The 25,175-nt window shown below is 40.5% G+C and overlaps 1 pseudogene; it reads left to right on the top strand.

Annotated features, from left to right (window-relative positions):
• The first annotated feature begins 549 nt into the window (after nt 1-549).
• Nucleotides 550-25,175, top strand: part of LOC131226918 (beta-glucosidase 43-like) — a 28,743-nt pseudogene continuing 4,117 nt past the window's right edge.

The following is a 25,175-nucleotide window of genomic DNA, read 5'->3' on the forward strand; positions in this document are numbered from 1 at the left end:
TGTTGACCTTCTTTTTTTCTTTTTTCTTTTTTTTTTTTTTCTTTTTTTTCCCACCACCTGAATCTATATTCATGCGGGGAAAATTACAATTTCGGGCGGGCAACACAAAAAACAGCGCCACACCTATCATATATGCCCAACCAACTCAAACTAACTAATTGAAAGAAACAAAAACCCCTCAAACGACGCGACCCAGAGCTTTCAGTGACCTCGCAAAACTGCATAGTGAATTCCGCCATGAAAACTCCAGCAAGCACAACAAAATCTGCACAAAAGCTTCTAAGAGAAACACCAGGCAAACAAAACTCCAGCTCACTCCCTCGCATCCCAGCCACAGAGATCTTTCTAGCTCCTCTGCTACTCAGGCAACAATCAAAACCAATAGCCAGATGCTTCTACCTTGCCTGCATTAACAACTAAACACCTACACAAACAACCAACAGACAAGCCATCTGCAAGCGGCGATTTGAAACTGCCCAGCCATCCCACCCAAACCAGCCGCCTCTGAACACAATCTGCCACCTCACACCCAGCCACTAAACATGAGCCATGATTAAGCCAACAACAAAATCAAAGAACCTCCACCACCAAAAAGATAAAAGTAGGAACGGGGCCAGCAGCCGAAGCCTGGTGCAGTTAACAGCCTCTGCAAGACTACCCCCCAAACAGATTGCCATGACAAAGCAATCGACAGCAGCGATCAAGACTGAACCAGCAGCAGAGCCCGCAACCTTGTAGCAATAGAAGACCCTTTTTTTTTTCTTTTCGTTTTTTTCTTTTTGCATACACATGGTCTAGGACAATCTGTGACTACCTGAGAATGGATTACATGAATAACCTTGTCACCTGTTATCTTATGTCTTCTTTTTGTTACTCTGGTAGTACTTCATGGCCACGAGCATGACGGTGGACCAGGTGCTGTTCAGAATCAACTTTCTGCTCTATGCCACCTTTATTACCGAACCCTTCAGACATAAAAGACTAGCACTACCAATAAGGTTGTTTAATCTCTTATGTTACTTGGGGAGAATACTCAGGCCGTTGGATACTATCTGCTTGGTAGTGCTTGTTTTCTATGTTATCTCACCACCTTCTCATGTTGTATGTTGGATATAGTTCTTCAGCTATGAGTACTGTAGAGAGAAGTCTTTCGATGACCCATTTTTATACCTTTTATTTTATGCCCTTTTTTGCTGACAATGCCCTTTGGAAAACAAAGGATTTGCTCTCTGCTATTTAACGATGTTTTTGTGTAGGGTTTGTTATACTTTGTTTCTTGAAAGGAATTTGATGCTTGTGCGAAATCAAGAAGGACATCAGTGTATGTGATTAATTATTCTTCTTTTGGGTAAGTAGTTTCAGACTTTTTCTGTGCTGTTTTCTTGTTCATCTATGAAAAATGAAATAAATCAATGGGTTTCCTTATTCAGATACATTGTAGAAGCCCTGGAGATGTTGTTGATGCCCATGGCAAAAGATGGTACTGAGGCTCTTGGCTCAATGGGAAATGATGCTCCTTTGGCTGTGATGTCTAATGAAGAGAAACTTACATTTGAGTATTTCAAGCAGATGTTTGCTCAGGTTACAAACCCACCGATTGATCCGATTTGAGAGAAAATAGTCATGTCCATGGAGTACATGATCGATCGGTCCAGAAGAGGACCTTACTGAAACGGTTCATGTGGAAGGCTATGTGACAGTTCATGTGCATTTGCAGTTTGTTTTGGATACTTTAAATAGATTATTAATTGTTTTGTTGGTATTGTGCTGATTGTTGTCTTGATGAATGTTAAATGGGTGAAACATACACAGGTTCAGTCATTGGTTGATTATGATATTGTTAGCTTCGGTTGATAGAAACCAAGGCTAAAGATGGATTTAGTATCGGTTGGCATCAACTGAGGTGAAAAACTATATTTAGCCTCGGTTATTGAGAAATGAGGTTAAAAACTGAATTTAGCCTCGGTTGATTTCAAAAGAGGCTAAATTCATCTTTATTCTCGGTTTTGCCTTAGTTATCTAAATAGAGACTACAACTCCCGTAGCTAAAGGATTTAACCTTGATTGTTGAGAACCGAGGTTAAAAATAGTTTTAGCTTTGGTTGGAGGTAATTGAGGCTGAAATTTGGATTTAATCTCGATTGAAAACAATGGAGGTTAAAATTTTGATTAGCCTCGTTTCAAGATAACTAAAGCTAAAAAAGTTCTTTTAGCTTCACTTGAAGAACTGAGGTTATAAAAGCCTTTTTAGCCTTGGTTGCTAAAACCGAGGCTAAAGCCTTTAGCCATGGGGATTCCAACCTCGGTTAGGATAATTGAGGCAAAACTGAGGCTAAAAGCTTTAGCCTTAGTTTTTATCCTTTTTAGTTACAGTTTTGAACTGAGGTTGAAAATTCCTAACCTTAGGTTGGGTTGGATTGGGTTAGGGTTGACGTATAGGAACCTTGGGTTGGGCTAGTGTTGAGTACCAACCTAACCCAACCTGCCCGACTTTTAGCCCTAGCTTTAGGACCAAGCTACATCCAGCACCATTTATGGTTTTCACAGTTCGGGATGCCCAGCTCTATTGAACATGAAAGGAATATAATCGTAATTTGAGAACTACTTATATGCTAAGGTAATTGGAAATTTGGTCATTTCCCATCTATTAAACTAAATACTACAATTCAATCAAATATTGGTGATTAAAGGCAACCTTTAGTGTTGTTCTTCAAATTTACAATACTATTTTTTCTAGAGCTGATTGAAACTTCTAGAATTGCTTTTGAAAAATCTTATTTATAGCATGAGAGCTAAGTTGGGAAGATGCATGGAGTGGTGACTTGCCTCTTAATATTTCTTTCCTGACTAATGCTAGTTTGGCCTAGACTGTAGCATTATGATTGACAGATGTTATGAGACATGTGGTGAGTCAGCAATGTGGACTCCACCTTGTTGGCGCTTCTTTAGGGATGATGAGGTAGACGAGTACACCGCTCTCTTAGAGTGGTTTCATGCTTGTAGGCCTTAGATTGGTGAATGCGTTGATTTGGACTAGAGACAAGTCAACTTGTTGCTCTTCAATTGGATCCTTCTATGTCATGCTTCAGAAGGGTGGAGAGAATATAGGATAGATGACTCATATGTGGCACTAAGGGGTCCCTCTTATGAGTAGAAATAGAATTATGATGATCAACAATTTTCAAAAGCACTTTATAGTCATTCCAATGCTTAGTTCGGTTAACCATCTTCTTATTCATTACCCTTCTGCAAGCCAAGTATGAGCTTATGTTTTTTATTTATCTTGGCACCTTTTTGCAATGATCACTGTTCACAACCCCAAGTGTAGGGTCGCGATGCAGTAATAATCTTGGTGAGACCGAGGTCGAATCCACAGAGACTGAACTTGTGTATCTTCTAAAAGTAACGAGAAGTAGAACTAGAAGAAGATGAAAATCTAAATCTGAAATATTTGATAAAGTGATTTTGAATAAGGTAATTAAATCTTATAAATTTAAATGTGGTAACTAGGGTTTCCAAGGATCCACTTGTAGCAATTAGGAGGTTACGTTGCTTGATTCAAGGACACAACTGGAATCAGAGTCTTATCTTATCCAATTGGTAAGAAGAGATTTGTCAGATCTCTGAACTTTTCATGGATCTAATCATCAATGGATGAGAGTTGTGAGGATTTGGAAGTGATTGCATTACCTAACCATGCTCAGGAGACAAAGCAAACAATATGATTTACCAATCATACAACCAATTATAAGAGAATTATGAAGGTTAGGAAGGATTTCATTATCCTACCATGCCCAAGGGACAATGGTGAACAACAGGACTTACTAATTTCACAATCTAAATTTAGGAAAAGAAGATATTTCAAGCTATTGCAGATCTATTGTAATTTGTTACAACAAACCATTAAAAACTAAAAATATTCCTTCATAATCAAATTAGAATCCAAGAGAGTTCAACAAAACATGAATCAAAACCATGCAAACATCCCAATCACGCTACAAGCTTCACCTCTTAGCCCTAGCTAAGAGGTTTGGCCAACCATATACATGATTGAAGTAAGAACTCTTAAATAAAACATCAACTAAGGAAGAAGAAGAAAACTCTCGGACGGCGGCTCCACCCTTTTGCTCCACTCCTTAAACCCTAGAAGATGCCTAGGAACATCCTAGGGACCCTTATTTATAGTTTTGCAACTCCAACTTTCACACCGAGTTGGAAAAATTCAAAAACTGTCTCAAATTTTCGTAATTCATGTGTTGTTTGCGTAACCTTAGATTGGTCGAGGACAACCTTTGACTGGTCAAAGATGACGGGAATTTAAAGGATTTTGTTGCTGGAGTTCGAGTCGAGGAATCTTCGACTGGTCGAGCAGGATCCTTCGACTAGTCGAGGATGGACTTAAACTAGTCAAGGGATGCCGATTTTAGAGTTCCTTTTCTTCACTTCAAGTCTTCAATACTCTTCATTCCTCATTTGGTTTTCTTAGATCTTTGGCATGTGACTTCTTCATTCTTGGTCTCATAAGATCCATCATTGGCTTTGGTGATTTTTTAGTGTTAAATCCATGCTTTTAGCATCCTTTTCAATCAAAGCTCTTAAATTCACCTTGCAACACAAACATGATTAAAATAAAACATTAAGTATTATCATGTTCATAAAACCAAGTAATAAATGGGGGATAATATGCAATATTTGACCCTCAATAATCGCTGTAGTGTTGATTGGGTTGTATGTCATGTTTGAGATAACTATTGTAGAATGAGTGGGGAAGTAAGGAATGAGTGGAAAAGATGCAATTTCCATTTCAATCTTTGCTTGATTTCTTTGTTGTTTTGTTCATGACACTACCTCAACGCTTTTTTTTATATTATTATTTATTGAAATCTTTTTTTATCTTTCAAAAAAAAAAAAAAAAAAAAGGACAATCAAACTAAATGAAAGTAAGAATAGGTATTTTGAATATGGGTACATTATAGAGCCAACAATGGGCATGGTTAGCCATTTGGTTTTGAGCCTCGCTTACCCCACTTGAATGGGCTCAAGCCTGATTTTCAGCACCCCTAACCATGGATTTAACACTCGTTTAAGTAGCATTCGGTGCAAATGATCCAGTTCGACACCACCAATCCCCCTTCATCCTTGACTCAATGAGTCATTTGACTCAGAGTTGAGTAACGGAGTCATTTGACTATTATCGTCTACCGATTTTTAAGTCACTCTAAAATGAATTAGCTTCAGGCCCAATATACATCCAGTATCATTTATAGTTTTCATTCATATTTAATAAAAAGATTCAATTGTCAAGATTGTCTCAATAATCAAATTGCTAAAATATTTCAATATGCGTATTTGTTTATGGGCTTGTCCCATCCAATTCCGACCAATCATATGAACGGTATGGATCATTGAACTGTTATAATTGTGGTGGGACTTGTTTTGCAATACAAGGCTCTGTAGTGCCTATTCTGGGAAAAAAAAAAAAGCTGGTAACGGACCTGTAACGGCCACAATGGCCCATACCCTAACGACCATTGTTGCTGTTATTGAATAGCTTGCTAACCAAGTTGGGGTTGGCAGTGACCTGTGGTGGTATTGGATCAGATTGGGTAGTGCCGAATCTGGGTCGACTCGTCTGAGTTGCAAATGACTCGGACCAGTCTTAAAACCATGGTTAGGATTTTTCATCTATCATCTCCTGCATTCTTAACCATCGGATGAAATTTATTAATGAACAGATGTTAGGAAGGAAGAGATTATCAACCAACACCGAAGTGATTTACAAGAGTGAATGAAGAAGCTGACGATCGCGAAGGGGATACTGTCGAAAGTGATGGAGGAGAGAGATTTGATGTGGGAGGAAGTGAAGTAGCACCGTGAGAATAATATGCTGCTGAACTACGAAGTGAACTCAATGAAGAAGAAGATGGAAGCTCTCGAAGACAACGTGCTTATCAATGAAGGCCAAATTACAATACTGAAAGACAGCATCGACAAGAGGCCGTTGGACATCCTCTACTTTTCTAATTCAATGCAAGAATTCACAACACTGCAATGAACTGATGATAGGAGGGATTAAAACCAGTGTTTGATTTTTGTATATATATGTCTGTACAACTCGTGTTTGTTATGATTTTTCTTCCTTTGTTATTCTTAGGGGACATGCGAAGTTGTAAATCAATATCGTTTGTCTAATACACATGAAGAATACAAACTCACATTGTTTTGGGATAGAACTGTGAATTGTTATGTTGAAAATCTAATTTAGTTAGATTGCTTGGATTGGTTTTCAATGAAGTTTAGGAGGATAGATGTAAGATGGATTTTCAACAATCTGATTTAGTTAGATTGCTTGGATTGGTTTTTAATGAAGTTTAGGAGGATAGATGTAAGATGGATTTTCAACAATCTGATTTAGTTAGATTGCTTGGATTGGTTGTTAGATGTAAGATGGATTTTCAATTCAGGTTTCTGTTTGGCGTTTCCAACTGGGTTTTGCCTGACAGGCATTCTAGCTGAAATTTGAAGGTGTCCAGCCTTCTTAGGTGTTACCTTGGGGCCCACCTTGATGATGTGTTGTATATCCACGCGCCGTCCATCTGTTTTTCCAACTCATTTTAGGGGGTGGTCCCAAAAATTTAGCAGATTCAAATCTCAGATGGATCACACTACAGGAAATAGTGGTGATTGAATGCATACCATTAAAACTTCCCAAGGTCACTGTAAGTAGATCCATAATGTTTATTTTCCATCCTATCTGTGATAAGGTTAGTCAGACCTGGATGAAGGGACAAGATCAGCTTGATCCAAAACTTTGGTGGCCTGCAAAAAGTTTTTAAGGTCATTCACCACTTTTTCTAGTGGTGTGGTCCACTGGATCTTTGGATCTGCTTAATTTTTTGGGAAACGTCCTAAACTGAGCCGTAAAAATGGATGGGCTGTGTGGATATATAACACATTTATCAAGGTGGGCCCCACATGGTAGGGGTAACACCAGATTCGCCCCTGCCTTTAAGACGTGGACGTGTCACACTGGTGTGACTCGTCCGAGTTGACTTGGCATGGTTCGATGGAGAGAGAACACTTGTACTGACGCAGTTGGTAATAAGTGTGAGCTGGGGGTGACTCATGAGCCATACCGAGTCAACTCCGACACGATATGGTTCGGATTGAGAAAGAGATAACTTTGTATTATTTTGTATACTACGAAATTGGGCTCGGATTGGGTACTACTTTGTGGAGCCCGCTGATCTATATGTTTTATCCATGCCGTCCATCTATTTTGAAAGTTCATTTTAGGTCATGAGTCAAAAGAAGGAAGCAGTTCGAAGGGTCAAGAGGACCACACCACGTGAAACAGTGGGGATTGAACTCTTACCGTTGAAAACATTCTAAAGCCCACCGTGATGTTTATTTGCCACCCAACCTATTCATAACGTCATATAGACATGTATGAAGGTAAAACATAAATATCAGCTTGATTCGAAACCTCTGTGCCCCCGAGAAGTTTTCAACTGTAGGCTTTAAATCCTCACTGCTATATTTGGTGTGGTCCGTTTGAGTCTTCAATTTGTCTCAATTTTGAACTCGGGCCCTAAAATGATCTGTCAAAATAGATGGACGGTGTGGATAAAACATACAGATCACAGTGGGCCCCACAGAACTTCCGACATGACCGTCCGTGTCCAGATAGGTCCTGGTAGTACCGATCCGGTCTACTCGTCGGCGATAGTTTAAGAAACAAAAGCAAACATTTTCAGCTGTCCATTTATTTGGTCCACCGTGTTCCACTAGGCGAGTGGAATGGCCTAATTTCTAGGTCATGGCATTGATCAATGGAACCCACCTGATTGACGGCTCAGATCTCTAACACAAGCCATCGTGTGGATGGGTTGGGCTACAGGCGCGTCAGACTCGGACCAGCAATTGGATGTGCATCCGATTTAGAAGGCCAAAGTCCCTGTTTATTGGTAGCGGATTGGGTGGTGTGCCACACACTACGAAACTCGGTGGTGTAATGATGTCACCAAGTTCTATGGGTCCACACCGTCCATCTATTTTGATCATTTCAGGGCATGGGTCTAAATTTTTTAGATCTAAGCTGATAATTGGGTTTTCTCTTCATGCATGTATATGTGACCTTATGAACACGTTGGATGTCAAATAAACATCATGGAGTGTGCACGCTAGAGGGAGGATTTTCAAGGGATGAGATATCGACTCTCTTTTTTACTGATTGAATCGCTCAAAGGTTTTTATTTGGAGGTAAAAGAGTATTATATTTGATGAGAGTCGCCACTAACCAATTATTATTATCCTACCATTGGTTAGACCATGTAAAAACGTTTAGAATTGTGAACCTGAAAATCTTTAACCCTAGGATGACTTGTGAGTTTGCGTTTTAGATATTCCAAGGTACCGCAGTTATAGAAAGAGAAGGTATTAGGCACCCACTCTGTCTGTATAGGTGTATGGTCTTTACTTCCCAAGATCTGATTAAATTTTAAAGAATAAAACTAATTCTCATGTGCAGAAAATGTAATGTGATGAAATGACAATGGTGATTGATCGATTTGAATTTCCAATGGGTAAGATTCGATTATATCGGTAAGCTGCAGAGGATACGTTGGAAACGATCGAGTGTAGAGTGCATAATATGTACAAATGTGATGTATGAGATGATTGATGTTGTATCAATGTTATATTGATGTTTATGATAAAACGACGGCTATTTAGATTATATCGACAAACTGCAGAGCATATGCCCGCCATTCAGATACAAAAAAAAATGATGAAATGCAATATATATGACAAAACGATGGCTAATTGGCTAAGGTTTCTGGTGGATCTGTTCCGATTATATCGGTAGGCCTCAAAGCATACTATCGCTAGTTAGATATGAGAAAATAATGAAATGCAATATAATGATGATGTGTATAAGGAGCAAATGGTTTGAGAAGGGAATGAGTGTTGTATGATGCTAATGCTTTGCTTTGATGAAACTGATTGAAGCTTAAAATGTCGAATGGATGTAAGTATCGCAAGGCTAGATTCAGTGGCTCAGATTTCAACTTAGGTGGCTCAGGAGGTTTAAACTCTGGTTAGGCTAGGCTAGACAATAGTTGGGCTCTTTCTCTCACTCTCACTTCTCCTTGATGTAGGCTTGGCTAAATGGCTAAGTCTAAAGGATCTCTGGATAAAAAGGGATGCTTCTTAAATCTACTGGATGCTTGAAATGATAAGAGGAGGCTATAGTTTTCTGGTAATTGCTGATAATCTTAGGGGCAAAAGGTGGTTGAACGGTTATGATTGGCATCATCTCATGTGTTGGATGAAGTGATAAAATGATAATTTTGGGCAAGAAAATGGACATTTAGTAAATACACCTCAAACACACGCCTAGGGTTTGAAAAAGGTAGATTTCACATACTTAAGGGATGCTATCCCAAAGAGGGGGAGTGCCACATGACCGGTGGCAAGCTGGTTGCCACTGGCCCCCACTTGGACTTCCTGCTTTGCCAGATAGCCTCCTCCAAGCATGTGGATGCTCTGCTGTGAAAGTTGTTGCTTTGAGGTTTTGCATATTTCTCCGATTGGGCTTGGTTTTGGGCTTTAGTTCGAGTTTGATTTTGGACTTAAGCGGTGAGTTGACTAGATTGTTGAATTGGATAGGCTGACCAGATGAGTTGACTCAATGAGTTGACTAGGTGAGTTGACTCATCAAGCTAAATCAAGATTATAGGGTTTTAAGTTCCCAAGGTTTAGGGTTATGTTGATTGGGTTATCTTGCCTCGGTTGCACGAGTTAACTATATTGAGTTTAGAGTGTAGGATTAGGGTTATTAAGATTTAGACTTTTTGAATTAGTGTTTAGGATTGGGGTTTGGGTTGACCATCCATTCGTTCAAACTCAATCAACTTATCACCGTAGGTGAAGTGTTAGGAAGGTTTCAATAGTGGGTGTCATTGTCCCACTACTTTTTGTGGTGTTCTCCACTTGATCTTTTGACCTTCTTCATTTTTGAGCCAATGCCCTAGAATGATATGACAAAATGGATGGACGGTGTGGATATAACACATCCATCGTAGTGGGGCCAACTAACTTGATGACGTGAACACACCACCACTCGGTACACCACATAATCCGCTTCCCGATGTATCACATTTCAGTACGTTGGGATGTATACAACCTATCCGATACTACATTCTGACTCATCGGGAGGCCGGCAGGGAGTTCCTACGATACAAAGTCCTGCGTGGCCCATTATGATGTCCATGTGAAATCTAATCCGTCCATCAGTTTCAGCTTCTAATGTTAGGACGACAATCCAAAACTAAGGCAGATACAAGACCTGAGTGGGTCATAGCTTCAATGATCGGCACCGTTTAGGTGATGGGCCTATCCTTGGATGGAGGTGGTTGAAAGATCAAAACTTTTAAATTGTCATATTGACCTTTGGATTATCTGACCTTTTGTCTCTAAAAATGCACGGTGTACTAACCTTGCAATAATCAAATGGCTAAAATATTTCAAGATAAGATTTGTTTACGGGCTTGTCTCATCCCTTGTCGACACATCATATGAACGGTTTGGATCATTAAAAAGTACCTAATCAAACTGTCATAGTCCCCGTGTATCATATTTCAATACTGCCAGATGTATTCTACTAAAGCTCCTCTTCAATCTTGCAATACTTTCCTTTGTATTATACTGACCCAGGTAGTTCTCTTTCATCTGTACGTGCGGATTGCCGGTGAGCACAGTAGTTCTGGGAAGGTGTGTGGGGCCCAAAACGATTTCTATGAAAAATCCAATCCATCCATTTGTTTTTCAAGTCCACAATGGGACAGGATTATAAAAATTAGTCAGATCTAATACTCCTGCGGGCCACACCAAAAGAAACAGTGGGAATGGAACATACACTGTTGAAATCTTCCTGAAGCCGGACCATGATGTTTATATGCTATCCAAACTGTTCACGGGTTATTACCACTCAGATAAACCGTAGGCACAAATATCATCGTGATACAAAATTTCTGTGGCCCCCACAGTTTCCAATGGTGAGCATTCAATCCCCGCTGTTTTGTGTTGTGTAGCCCGAAGGAGTTTTGGATCTGCCTGGATTTTTATAATCCTATCCTATCGTGGTCTTGTAAAACTGATGGAGGGACTGGATTTATCATGAAAATCTCTGTGAGCCCCAGGCAGCTTCTGACTCCACGAATTTCCTGTGCAATCTGGAGGGGATTTGGTGCGGCCGCGCACTTACCCAACACTTTGTGACCCTGACTGTGGGGCCCACTTGATTATTGTGTTGCTGTGCACGCCTTCCACCCGTTTTTCCAGCTCATTATAGGGCATGAGCTCCAAAATGATGCAGAAACAAATTCCAAGACCCGCACCTCATGAAATAATGGTGATTAAACTCTAACCATTAAAATCTTCCCCGGGCCCACCTTAATACTCACCGTATTGTTTATTTTCGATCTAACCTTTTGATAAGGACACACAGATATGGATAAAGGGAAAAACAAATATCAAATTGATCCAAATATTTTTTGGTCCACAAGAAGTTTTCAATGCTGGGTATTCAATCCCTAGTTAGCAGCTCATTTGATATTTTGATCCGCTTCATTTTAAGTACCATGCCCTAAAATGAGCTTGAAATACTGATGGACGGTCTGGATATGCAACACATAAATCGGGGTAGCCCCACCCAAGGCCTCGCCAAGTAAGCCATCCACGGGGATGCGGATTGCGTACTGAGTAAACTCTATGGGTCCACCATGAATTACATATTTTACCCAGATCCATCCATTTTAACAGATAATTTGAGGGCTCTGGACCAGAAAAAAAAAAAAGTATATCCAAATCTCAAGTGGACCTTCCCCCGGGAACAGTATGAATTGAAATTCTATGGTCGGAAATTTCTTGGGGCCACAGAAGTTTTGGATTAATCTGTTATTCGTGTTTTCCCTTCATCTATGTTTGTGTGATTTTATGAACAGGTTGGATGGCAGATAAACATCACTGTGGGCCCTACTAAGGTTTCAACTGTGGAAGTCATTATTCCCAATGTTTCCTGCGGTGTGGTCAACTTGAGCTTTGGGAATGCTTCAATTTTCGGCTCAGCAACTAAAATTAGCTGGAAAAACGGATGGACGGCGTGGATAATCCACAAACATTCGGAGGTAGGCCCAACCAAGTTTACTCACTACGATAAATGCCTACTGAGTAATTCCGTACGCAATCCGATTTCGTTACCCGGGGCTAATCGGAAGCGGATCGCGCAGTGAGTAGCTCACTACGCTTAGCGTACTGAGTAAACTCCGTGAGGCTGCTCATGATTTATGTATACTATCCGTTCCGTCGATTCATTTTATCAGATACTTTTAATACATTTAAAGTTTGATATAAAAAATAAAGCATATCCAATTTTCAAATGGACTACACTACACGGAACAGTTGAATTGAATGTCTACCATTGAAAAATTCTTGGGAGCCACATAAGTTTTGGATCAAGCTTATTTTTGTGGTTTCCCTTCATCCATGTGTGTATGATCTTATGAAAAGGTTGGATGACAAATAGACATCACTGTGAGGCCTAGAAAGATTTCAATGGTAGAAATCATTATCCCCACTGTTTCCAGTGGTATGATCCACTTGATCTTTGGATATGCTTCAATTTTGAGATCAACCCCTTAAATTACATGGAAAAACAAATGGACGGTGAGGATAAACCACATATGTTCAAGGTAGCCCCAACTGAGTTTACTCAGTACGATAAGAGCACACTGAGTAACTTAGTACGCAATCCGATTTCGGGCTCATCACCAAGCGATCCGAGTCCTGAAAAATCGGACCCCATTTGCATGCGATTGGCCTTTGCAAGATGTTCCTTCGCTTGGAAGCTAGGTGGGGTGCACCTTGACGTTTATAATAAATCCATCCTGTCCATCCATTTTTTCTGATCATGTTAGGACATGATGAGCACAAAAATGAAGTAGATCGGTCAAAAACTCAAGTGGGCCACACGGCAGGAAACAACGATTTTTGAATGTCAACCATTGAAACATTAGTGGGGCAATAAGATTTTTTTAATCAGACTAATATTTTTGTAATTTCAGTTTATCCCCTTAGGAAGGATCTTATGAACAGTATGAATGGCATATAAATATCACGGAAACCGGAATCGGATTGCGTACTGAGTTACTCAGTACGTACGCTCTTATCGTACTGAGTAAACTCAGTTGGGCCCACCACCAATGCGTGTGGTTTATCCACGCCGTCCATTCGTTTTTACAGGTCATTTTATGGGTTCAACCCAAAATTGATACATATACAAAGATTAAGTGGACCATACCACTGGAAAAAGTGGAAATATTGATTTCAACCGTTGAAAACTTTCTATGGCCCCCAGTGATGTTTATTTGTCATCCAACCTGTTCATAAGATAAGAAAGACATGGATGAAGGGAAGAAACAAATATCAGCTTGATCTAAAACTTCTGTTGTTCTCGAGAAATTTTCAATGGTAGATGTTCAATTCACACTGTTTCCGATGGTGTGGTCCATTTGAGGTTTGTGTATATTCCATTTTTTGGGTGAAGCCCTACAATTATGTGTTAAAATAGATGGACGGAGTGGATATAATGTATGAATGACACTGGGGCCCACGGAGTTTACCATACTGAGTTACTCAGTACACAATCCGCTTCCACGGAAACCTAGGGAAGTTTAACGCTAGTCATTTCCCTACTCATTTTAATTTTTCTGTAGTTCGGCTCTCTTAGTTTTTTATGTTGAAAATTAGTGGTTTAAAAAATAATTAAAAAATGAAAATTCAAAATTTTCAAAATTTCGGGATTTTCCCGCCAAAATACCTTTTTGAATTTTTAAATTAAAAAGTGCGGTGTGTGTACTTTGTCCCACATTGAAAATGCAAAGAAAAGTTTTGTGGTTTATATGAGATGTTGAGAAGGGTATTCTTACTTGGAGCTTTTTGGAGGAGATGAAACACGGGTTGCGTATTCCAATGCGAAACACTGAAACACACGCACCCACGCACGCGCGCTCGCGCTCGGGCTCGGGCGTGGGCAGTGTGGATGTAGTGGCGTTAGATGACGCACTTTGCACTTCGCACGTGTCGCAGAGTGGTCGCTCCCTCGCGACCTTACACGAACCGGTGCGACCTCGGTGCAATCGCGGTGCGATGGGTTTGGTCAGAGGGCGATGTGGATCTGAAATGTTGAAAATGAGTCTGGGTTTTATAGGTGACTGAGAACGGTCGGATCTTAAATCTGAAACGTCCAGCCGTTTCTTAAACGGATAGCTACCTTCAAAACACAACGGTCCAAAAACGGACGGGCCAGGATGATCCAACGGTCAGATCTACAGATCTAATGACCACAAACGTCTGAGATTAATGGACAACGGCCAGAAACGTTTTTCAAACATTCTGGACCATTGAATACCACACAGCAATGGGTCTAAACCTGAGACCTATATAAACTGGACCATTCCAGTCCGATTTCATCATCTCAACACACCATCTCCCCATCAAATCAGATACAGTCCATAGCTTCATACTAGAATACTGTTATCATCTCCATAGTCTAAGTCTGTCAGAATAAATCTACTGCGTTAAAATTGTTCCATAGTGGACCTATCGTGATTGCTGCACGCTGGATCCAGATAAGGCTTGTCTTATCCTAGAAGCAATTAGCTTGTAACCCATCAGCAGTTGATAAGGGGGCGAATCACGCTTTAAGGACAGCGTATTTTATACGTGATTCAGCCTAGTGATAATTTTATTTATTTTATTATTTATTTTTCGATGTATTCAAAAGAAGTTTTTCTAACAATCTTAAAGCGTGATTATGGACACCGAAAGTGTTGCATCAATCAAATTGATGAACCAGGATCTGATCCGATTGGACCGATTCGATGGTTCAAATTTTACTAGATGGCAGGACAAGCTGAAATTCCTGCCAACCGCTCTGAAGATCTTCTACATCTTGGACCCAACTCTCCAGCCTCTGCCTGAAGCAAAGGACACTGACACTCCAGAACAGATCGCTACTAGGATCAAGCGACAAGAAGATGAACTGCTGTGTCGTGGCCACATCCTCAATGCTCTCTCTGATCGATTGTACGATTTGTACACGAGGACCACATCAGCAAAAGAAATTTGGAGCGCACTGGAGTACAAATACAAGGCTGAAGAGGAAGGTACACAGAAATTTCTAATTGCTAGGTATTTCGACTTCACTATGGTAGACAATCTACCGCTGCTTGCCCAAATCCAAGAACTGCAGCTTATTGTAAATAAAATAAGCCATAAAAATCGATCTTCCTGAATCTTTTCAAGTCGGAGCTATAATCGCAAAGTTGCCTCCGAGCTGGAAAGACTACAGGAAGAAACTACTGTATAAATCCGAAGAGTTCACCCTAGAACAAATCCAGAAGCATCTTCGTATTGAAGAAGAATCTCGTAACCGAGACAAAAAGGATGACGCTAATGGTGCATCCTCATCCAAGGTGAACGCAGTAGAAAAGACATCCCAAAGTAATACCTATAAGAAAGCTGATTCCCTTAAACCTAACAAAGATCAAGGAAAATTCAAGAAAACCCAAAAGAAGAAAAACGGCAAACCTAAGGGAGCTTGCTATGTCTACGGCAAGACCGGACATTTCGCCCGAGTCTGTAGGGACCGAAAAAAGCCTAAGAAAGAGGCTAATGCAGTAGACGATGAAATCGTAGCCATGGTCACAGAAGTAAACCTACTTCAAGAGAAAATCCCTGGTTGGTGGTATAATACAGGTGCCACAATCCATGTATGCAATGATCGATCTGTTTTCAAAACCTATGAAGATGAGACCAATGATCAAGAGGTTCAAATGAGAAATGAAGGACGATCGAAAGTTGTAGGCAAAGGAACCGTGGAATTACTCTTTACCTCTAGAAAGAAGGTAATCCTGACCAACGTACTGCATGTCCCAGACATAAGAAGGAATCTTGCCTCAGGGGATCTCTTAAGTAAGCCTGGGATTAGAGTTATGTTTGAATCAGGTAAGCTGATCTTGTCTAAAAATGGAAACTTTGTGGGTAAGGGATACGCTTGTAATGGGATGATCAAACTCTCTTTAAATGAAAAGAATTTCTGCTTACATGATTGAGTCTGTAACGCTATGGCATGGTAGACTAGCTCATATTGGCTACAGTACCATAAAACTCATGGCTAAGAACGGCCTAATATCATACAATGATAGTGACAAAAATAAATGTGAAGTATGCATACGGTCTAAAATAATCAAGAAACCATTCCCTAGCATTGAGAGATCATCTCAAATATTAGACCTAGTGCATACTGACATATGTAAACTAAATAGCGTTCTTACCCGTGGAGGTAAAAGGTACTTTATAACATTTATAGATGATTGTTCGAGATATGTATATATATATATATCTTTTAAAATCGAAAGATGAAGCATTTAATGTATTCAAGATCTATAAAGTTTAAGTAGAAAATCAATTAGATAAAAATATTAAAATCCTTCGTAGTGACCGAGAAGGAGAATATTTCTCTAATGAATTTTCTAACTATTGTGAAGAACACGGCATAATACATCAATGCACAGCACCTTATACACCACAACAAAATGGTGTAGCAGAGAGAAAAAATAGGACGTTAGTAGAAATAGTCAACTTAATGCTAATACAATCACAGTTGCCATTAAACCTATGGGGAGAAGCGCTGTTAGCTGCATGTTATGTTTTAAACCGAATTCCATCTAAGAAAACCAAGACCTCTCCATACGAAATATGGAAAGGAAGAAAACCAAACATAGGGTATCTTAAAGTGTGGAGGTGTCTTGCATATTGTAGAACTCCAGAACCTAAAAGAACTAAATTAGGATCAAGAGCTATCAAGTGCATTCTTGTAGGATATGCACAATATAGTAAGGCCTATAGACTTTTAGACTTAGACTCCAATGTAATCATAGAGTCTAGAGATGTAGAGTTCTTTGAGAATTCTGTATTCACGGAGGAAAAGAATGCTGAGATTCAATCTCCTAATGAAAATATAAAAGAAACACAAATAAAAGAGAAAACTCCTAGTGAACCTCGTAGGAGTCAAAGAGCAAGAGTAGAAAAGACTCTTGATCCTGATCAAATAGAATCTCAACGACTCTCTTTTTATCTAGTTGAGGGTGATAGAGAGAAGGTGATTAGAAAAATACTTATGGTTTTGACTATAGAAGATGAACCTAAAACCTTTAGTGAAACTATGTCTTCAAAAGACTCCGCCTTTTGGAAAGAAGCCATTAATGATGAAATGGATTCTATAATATCTAACCAAACATGGAAATTGGTAGATCTACCTCCAGGTTCTAAACCAATAGGTTGTAAGTGGGTATTTAAGAAAAAATATCACACAGATGGTACAATTCAAACTTTTAAAGAAAGATTAGTTACTAAGGGTTTTCGACAGAAAGAAGGAATTGATTATTTTGACATTTATTCACCAGTACCTCGAAAACATCAATTAGGATCTTATTCGCTCTTGCTTCCATACATCATCTTCATATCCATCAAATGGACGTGAAGACAGCATTCCTGAATGGTGATCTCGATGAGGAGGTTTACATGGAGCAACCAGAAGGGTTTCTTCTACCAGGAAATGAAAGAAAAGTATTTAGATTGGTAAGTCTTTGTATGGATTAAAACAAGCACCAAAACAGTGGCATGATAAATTTGATTCTAAAGTTCTGTCTTATGGTTTTGAACACAATATTGCTGATAAATGCATATATTCAAAAGTATGTAATGATTATGTTGTAATCATATGCTTGAATGTAGATGATATGTTAAATATCAGTAATAAAATGGAAGGTGTAACTGAAACCAAGAAGTTTCTCTCTTCAGTTTTCAAATTGAAAGATCTTGAACAAGTGGATACTATATTAGGTATCAAAGTTAAAAAACATAGTGGGGGTTTTGCATTATGCCAGTTTCATTATATTGAGAAAATAATAAACAAGTTTAATCACTTGAAAATTAAAGAGGCAAGGACCCCATTTGATCCAAGTATCAAGTTAAAAGAAAACAGTGGAAGAGCAATTACACAACTAGAGTATGCTAGTGCTATAGGTAGTCTTATGTATGCAATGCAATGCAATGCACAAGACCGGATATAGCATACACTGTGAGTAAATTAAATAGGTTTACAAGTAATCCAAGTGTTGAACACTGGAAAGCAATTAGTAGAGTTCTAGGTTATCTTAAAGAAACCAAAGAACTAGGGCTATTTTACTCAGAATTTCCAGCAGTGTTGGAAGGATATACCGATGCAAGTTGGATATCGAGTTTAGGGGACAAAAGTCCACTACAGGGTAGATATTCACCCTAGGAGGTGCAGCTGTATCTTGGGGATCCAAGAAACAAACTTGTATAACGCACTCAACTATGGAATCTGAGTTCATAACTTTAGCTACTACAGGCAAAGAGGCTGAGTGGTTAAGGGATCTTCTTTTAGAAATCTCATTTTATGCGAAGCCTATACCGGCTATTTCACTTCATTGTGATAGTAAAGCTACTCTAGCAAGAGCCTATAGTGGTACCTATAATGGGAAGTCCAGGCACATAAGTTTGCGACATGACTATGTAAGACAATTAATTCAAGATGGAATTATTGCGATCTCATATGTAAAATCAACTAATAACTTCGCTGATCCTTTTACTAAACCTCTAACGAGAGAGGTAGTAAGGACAACATCTAGAGGGATGGAGTTGAAACTCTTTACTTAAAGTTTCACCAGTGAAAGAAACCCAACCCTAAATTAGAAAATCTCTAAATATTGGGTTTAATAGGTAACAACAATTCACTGATAAGTGAAAAGTTTCAGCACTAAATAAATTGATAACCTCATCCAGGATGATAGTGCTGGCCGTTATAAAGAGGAATGAGTATTGAACTCTTAATGAATTCCAGTCAAACAAGACAAGTGTTTTTAACGGAAACACTGGAAGAATTTCACCTATGTGAACGTAGAAGTGGTGTCGCTTCTCATGAGACTTAGAGTTATCTTGGGATCGTTCATGAAACAGGATAAGCACATGGCCATTAAAAGTGCTAAGCGAGATTATGAAGGAATACCTAACGCATAAGCTATTATGTGTGTAGTATTTTCGGTTATATCATAAAGGAATAACTAGTTCAATGCTACGGCAACCAGAAATTTCGAAATAACTTTAAAATGCTTACACTAAGGAAATATTCAAATCGCAAGATATCTTTCTTTATGCATAATAACTGTTATTATTCTAGCAGAGTTTTCATTATTTTAAAAACTAGTGGGGGATTGTTGAAAATCAGTGGTTTAAAAAATAATTAAAAAATGAAAATTCAAATTTTTTAAAATTTCAGGATTTTCCCGCCAAAATACTTTTTTGAATTTTTAAATTAAAAAGTGTTGTGTGTGTGCTTTGTCCCACATCAAAAATGCAAAGAAAAGTTTTGTGGTTTATATGAAATGTTGAGAATGGTATTCTTACTTGGAGCTTTTTGGAGTAGATGAAACACGGGTTGCGTGTTCCAGTGCGAAGCACTGGAACACACGCAAGCGCGCGTGCGCTCGCGCTCGGGCACGGGCATGGGCATGGGCACGAGCGTGGGCGTGGGCAGTGAGGCAGTGTGGCTGTAGTGGCGCTAGATGGCGCACTTTGCACTTCGCACATGCGCATCGTGTCGCAGAGTGGTCGCTCCCTCGCGACCTCGGTGCGATAGCGGTGCGATGAGTCTGGTCAGAGCCTTAGGGCGGTGTGGATCTGAAATGTTGAAAATGAGTCTGGGTTTTATATGTGACTGAGACCGGTCGCATCTTAAATCCAAAACGTCCAGCCGTTTCTTAAACGGATAACTACCTTCAAAGCCACAACGGTCCGAAAACGGACGGGCCAGGATGATCCAACGGTCAGATCTACAGATTTAATGACCAGAAACGTTTGAGATTAATAGACAACGGCCAGAAACATTTTTCAAACGTTCTGGACCATTGAATACCACACAGCAATGGGTCTAAACCTGAGGCCTATATAAACTGGACCATTCCAGTCCGATTTCATCATCTCAACACACCATCTCCCCATCAAATCAGATACAATCCATAGCTTCATATTAGAATACTGTTATCATCTCCATAGTCTAAGCCTGCCAGAATAAATCTACTGCATTAAAATTGTTCCATAGTGGACCTATCGTGATTGCTGCATGCTGGATCTAGATAAGGCTTGTTTTATCCTGGAAGCAATTCACCTGTAACCCATCAGCAGTTGATAAGGGGGTGAATCACGCTTTAAGGACAACGTATTTTATACGTGATTCAGCCTAGTGATAATTTTATTTATTCTATTATTTATTTTTCGGTGTATCCAAAAGAAGTTTTTCTAACATTTGATGTAAGACCCGTGTCCTAATCCGTACCATTCCGTTGGCTTCCGCGGTCCTTCCGGTCAAATTTCGGCAACCTTCGCACCGAATTCGGTGTTTGCGCACGATCCTAAGCCAGGTCCCGCGCACCGACATCGGCTCGATCTGAAACTTATGTCTTGACGATCGCGTCGTCGCCGCGGTTCCAACGCCGTGACTTGCGCACCGAACCGATACCCAGGTAAGAAGATGCCGATCAGCGTTTATTTCGAAGAAACACCACGCGTTGCGAATTTCGAGGGAATCTCTACACAATTAGTCCCTCTAATTAACCATAAATGCAACCATACCTCAAAGTACTTCACCCATTCCCTCTTTTTCCAAAAGTTCACCATCTTTCCACCTCACCATTCCTCTTTTCTCATTTTCAACCTCAACCATCCCTCTTCTCCACCAATTTCAAACTAAACCATACCTCTCATCACTCCTTTCTTACAACCATCACTCCACCCATCCCTCCATCCATTATTTCTATCTCTCCCTCTCATTCTCTAGCAATTTTTCCAAATCCCATGAGAAATTTCACTCATCCAACACTCCCTCTCAACTTCAAGTGTGGCCCACCCTCTCATCTCCAATCTCAACCATTCATCCTTCATCAATCTCCATTAAAAGTGAAGGTAAGGAGCTAAGGAGTCCAAGGGAGCTAGGAGAAGGAAGATAAGGTGGGTGTTTTTCCATTAATTTAAATTTTAAGGCCCACTTGTTGGTGGGACCCATTTGGATGTATGTGATTTAATCAAGAGGGCCCATAGTGGCGGGGTTCCTCTATCTCACCGTGTATCTCTCTCTTTATCTCTCTCTCATTCTTTCTTTGTAATGGTGTGGATCCCACCGATAGGTGTTACATCTCCTCCGTCCATCTACATCAGACGGTGTGGCCCACTCTATTATAGGTGATGATCCGCACCCTCTACTGTTGGGATGGGTCCAATGCATCTTTTTATATGTATATATATATATATGTATGTTATATTTTATATAATATATGTATATAAAATATAATATAATATGTACTTATATATATATACAATATAAGGTAAACATTAAATGTATATGTATATATATATATATTGGTGGGCCACATTCACGTGGGACCCACCACATTTTTTTTGGAATATATATACAAACCGTCCAGCGTCCCTGGACGCTGGACGTTGCAACTTTGGACAAAAAAAAAAGAAGAGAAGGAGTGGTGGGCCTCTCATGCAGGCCCCACCTTAATGTTTCTATACAATCCAAACCGTCCATTCTCTTCCTCAGGTCACTTAAGGCGTTGAACCGAAAAATGAGATTGATTTGGTTTTCTGGCGGGCCGTGATATAGGAAACAGTATCCCTACCTTTGATTTGCTCCCTGATGCTCCTGTACATCTGAAAAAGGTCAATATTGGACTCTATGGGTTGGTATCAAGCCACAGAGACCAATGGATGGAGTGGATCGTACTAAAGCGGGCCCCACCTAGGAAAAACTGCAGAAAAACCGTTTTTTTCAAAAAAAAAAAAAGGGAAAGAAGCAAGCAGCAGTGCTGCTGCTACTGCCAGCGCACGTACAGGCGCTGCCTGCGCTGGCCACCAACGGGCGGACGGGCTGGGGGCTCACGGCCCAGCTGTGGGCCCCATCTTGATGTGTCTCGACAATCAACACCGTGCGTTTGATGAGTACCCTCAGTCCACGCGTCCACGTCAAAAATCAGCCTTATGCGGAACGCAGGTGGGCCACACCATCTGAAATCATATGAAGACATGTCTAAACATATAGAAGCACTTGGTGGGGCCTACCTGAGTTTTGGATGCAAGTGAAACTTGATTTGGACCCTTAAAATTGTGGGACACACACAATGAATGGGCTGGATTGTGAATCACATCTCGGTGGGCCCCAAAACAACAAAAAAAATAAAAATAAAAAAATATATATATGTATAGGGCAGCGCCTGCTGCCACTGACGGGCGGGCGGCCAAGAGGCAGGGACCCACGGCTCCATCCGTGGGCCCCACCATGATGTATATTTTGTATCCACACCGCCCATTTGGTGGGCCACTATTTGACATGGACCCCCCTCAAAAATCAGGCCAATCCAGCGCTCGGGCGGCCCACATCACAAGAAACAGTGTGAATTGAACTCTACCATTGAAACCCTTTCTGGGTCCACAGAAGTTTCAGATCAAGCTGAAAATTGTTGTTCCCCTCCTCCCTTGCCCGTGTGACCTTATGAATAAGTTGGATTCCAAATGAACATTTCAGTGGGCCTTACCCAAGGTCCAAGTGACCTTATGAATAGGTTGGATTTCAAATAAATATTATGGTGGGCCCTAGGCCCATGTGGTGGAGCCATATTGATGTATTTCTGGCCGTTGGGGAGGCCCACCTTGATATATATATAAGGCCCATGAGGTTAGGCCCATTCGACGTATTGGTGGCCCGATGTCGAGGCCCACTCTGATATATATAAGGGCCATGTTACGAGACCCATTGTGAAGTTTTCAAAGGCTCATGGGTTATGGCCCATTGCAATGTACATAAGGCCCACTAATGCGGCCCACTTGACTTATATAAGGCCCATATGAGATGGCCCATTTGATGTATCTGAGCACTATGGGTCGAGGCCCAATGAGATGTATATTAGTCCATTGCAATGTGTGATTTCCTATGGTTTGTGCAATGGTGCTTTATGGCGGGCTAAGCCTTGGGAACAATGTTGGTTTGACGTCCACATTGTAAGGACAATGTTGGTTAAATGTCCGCATTGTCACACTCCTTAAGGCCACTGATAGGTTCATACTTATACTCTGCAGGCCGTCTAGGCCCATTTCTGTGATACGCAGAGCCCATCCCTATATGCATGTTTAGTATAGATCCATGGTTCATGATCATTCGCATCATATGTATGCCTGACGTGAGGAGTGACCGATCATAGCATATGCCTTTGGGCAGACTGTTTATGGGCTCCCTGATAGGCGGAGTTGCCCCATATAAGTGCATGGTACATACAGACTGTTGCATGACTGATAATGTGACTCATGCACTTGCATTTGTGTGATTATAGTTACTATATGCCCTAGCGACATCAGGGCCATAGCCTCCACAGATACATCGTGGATGGCAGGATTGGAGACCGGAAATATTTGATTCTAGCATACGGGCACCATAGATGTCCCTGGGTGAAAATCCCTAAACCCGATGGTACCAGAGGATGACTCCAATGTCGAGACCGAGTGGATATATGAGCGCACGAGGGCCGAATACCAGGAGGCCGCGTCTCCCACTGTGTCGTGGTCGGTTGGAAAGGAGTGTGGCCTTACTCGCCCGAGGGTAGGGGGCAATACTAGGCTGAGTTTGACCAGCTCGTGAATGGGTCCGCTATCGACGTGCCGGATAGGTATTGGCAGACTATTGGTCAGGCGGATAGTGAGGTTTCTTACGCTCATTTGGACTGTGCGGCTAGGAGAGCGACAGTGCCATTTGGAGTGTATTGAACCCCGGTGATTATCCAGAATGAGAACTGTACTGATACATGTTGAGGATTGGCATGCTTGAGTTGCATCTTGCATCGCATGGCCGTGTTATGGCCGATAGCATTCATATCTTGCACCGCATAGCCTTGGTACGGCTGATTGCATTCATGTGCTCATCATCATGATTCTGCATTACTCTGACCTTGCATTTTGAGCACGTCTATATTGCGCACACACTTACACCACCCTCTAAGCTTTCCATAAGCTTATGCACGATTGATGCGTGCAGGTGACGTCGCAGCCATAGTCTGGCCATAGTTGGAGCGTGCAGCCGAGCTTCTGGAGTTTTGTTTCTTTTGTTGCATTGTATTTCCCCTTCTGCCGCATTGTACTCAAAAGTTTTTGATCATAGTGGATTTTGTGGTGGTGTTCTTGTGGTTATTGTTTGTGGGTTATGCTTTTGTTATGCTCATTATGAATCAGACTGATGACTTGAAATCCTCCTTGTAGTATTCCAGGATCGGAACCTGGTGAATGGGTGCCGGGATCCGAAAATGGGGTTCTACGGAGGCTGTTGGCGCCGGATTCGGCGATCGGGAATTTTGTGAGCCCGGTTTCCGAGTTCGGGGCGTGACATTTGATCTATCTAATTTTTTGAATCATGATATAACTTGAGCTGAAAAAAATGATAGACGGATTAGATTTTCACAAACTTCACGGTGGACCCCACTTAGTTTATGAGAACATGAACTTGTTTGGAAAGGTTGTCACGTAACTAACCTCTAAGAAATATAAGGAATTTTAAAATTCAAGTAAGTTTGGATTTTATCTCTTAGGATGAATTTATCTATAAATACAGAGCTAAAACAAAAAGGATTAATCAAAGATCTTGCTCGAGAGAGCGAAATATGAAGGTAATTAGCTGTATTTCTATCTTTCTCATCTAGTACATCCAGTTCGATTAATGTCGTGTGTATGGCGACCTTACCAGGTTGAAGGAGCGGTTGGCCCTGACTATGGCCATGGGCGAAGCATTTGGGATTCGTTACCCAGGTAATTTGATCCATCTTGTTTTTGGGTTTGGTCTATCTTGTTCTGATTAGGGTTTTTTTTTTTTTTGCATGTATTATGAAATTTCATGATATTATCATATTTGGTAACAGTAAGAGCAACCAAACACACTCTAAGCAAGTATTATTTTTATTGTTTTGATGTTTTAGGTGCATATATGA

The sequence above is a fragment of the Magnolia sinica genome, chromosome 15 (genome assembly GCF_029962835.1).
Source record: "Magnolia sinica isolate HGM2019 chromosome 15, MsV1, whole genome shotgun sequence".
Classification (NCBI taxonomy): domain Eukaryota; kingdom Viridiplantae; phylum Streptophyta; class Magnoliopsida; order Magnoliales; family Magnoliaceae; genus Magnolia; species Magnolia sinica.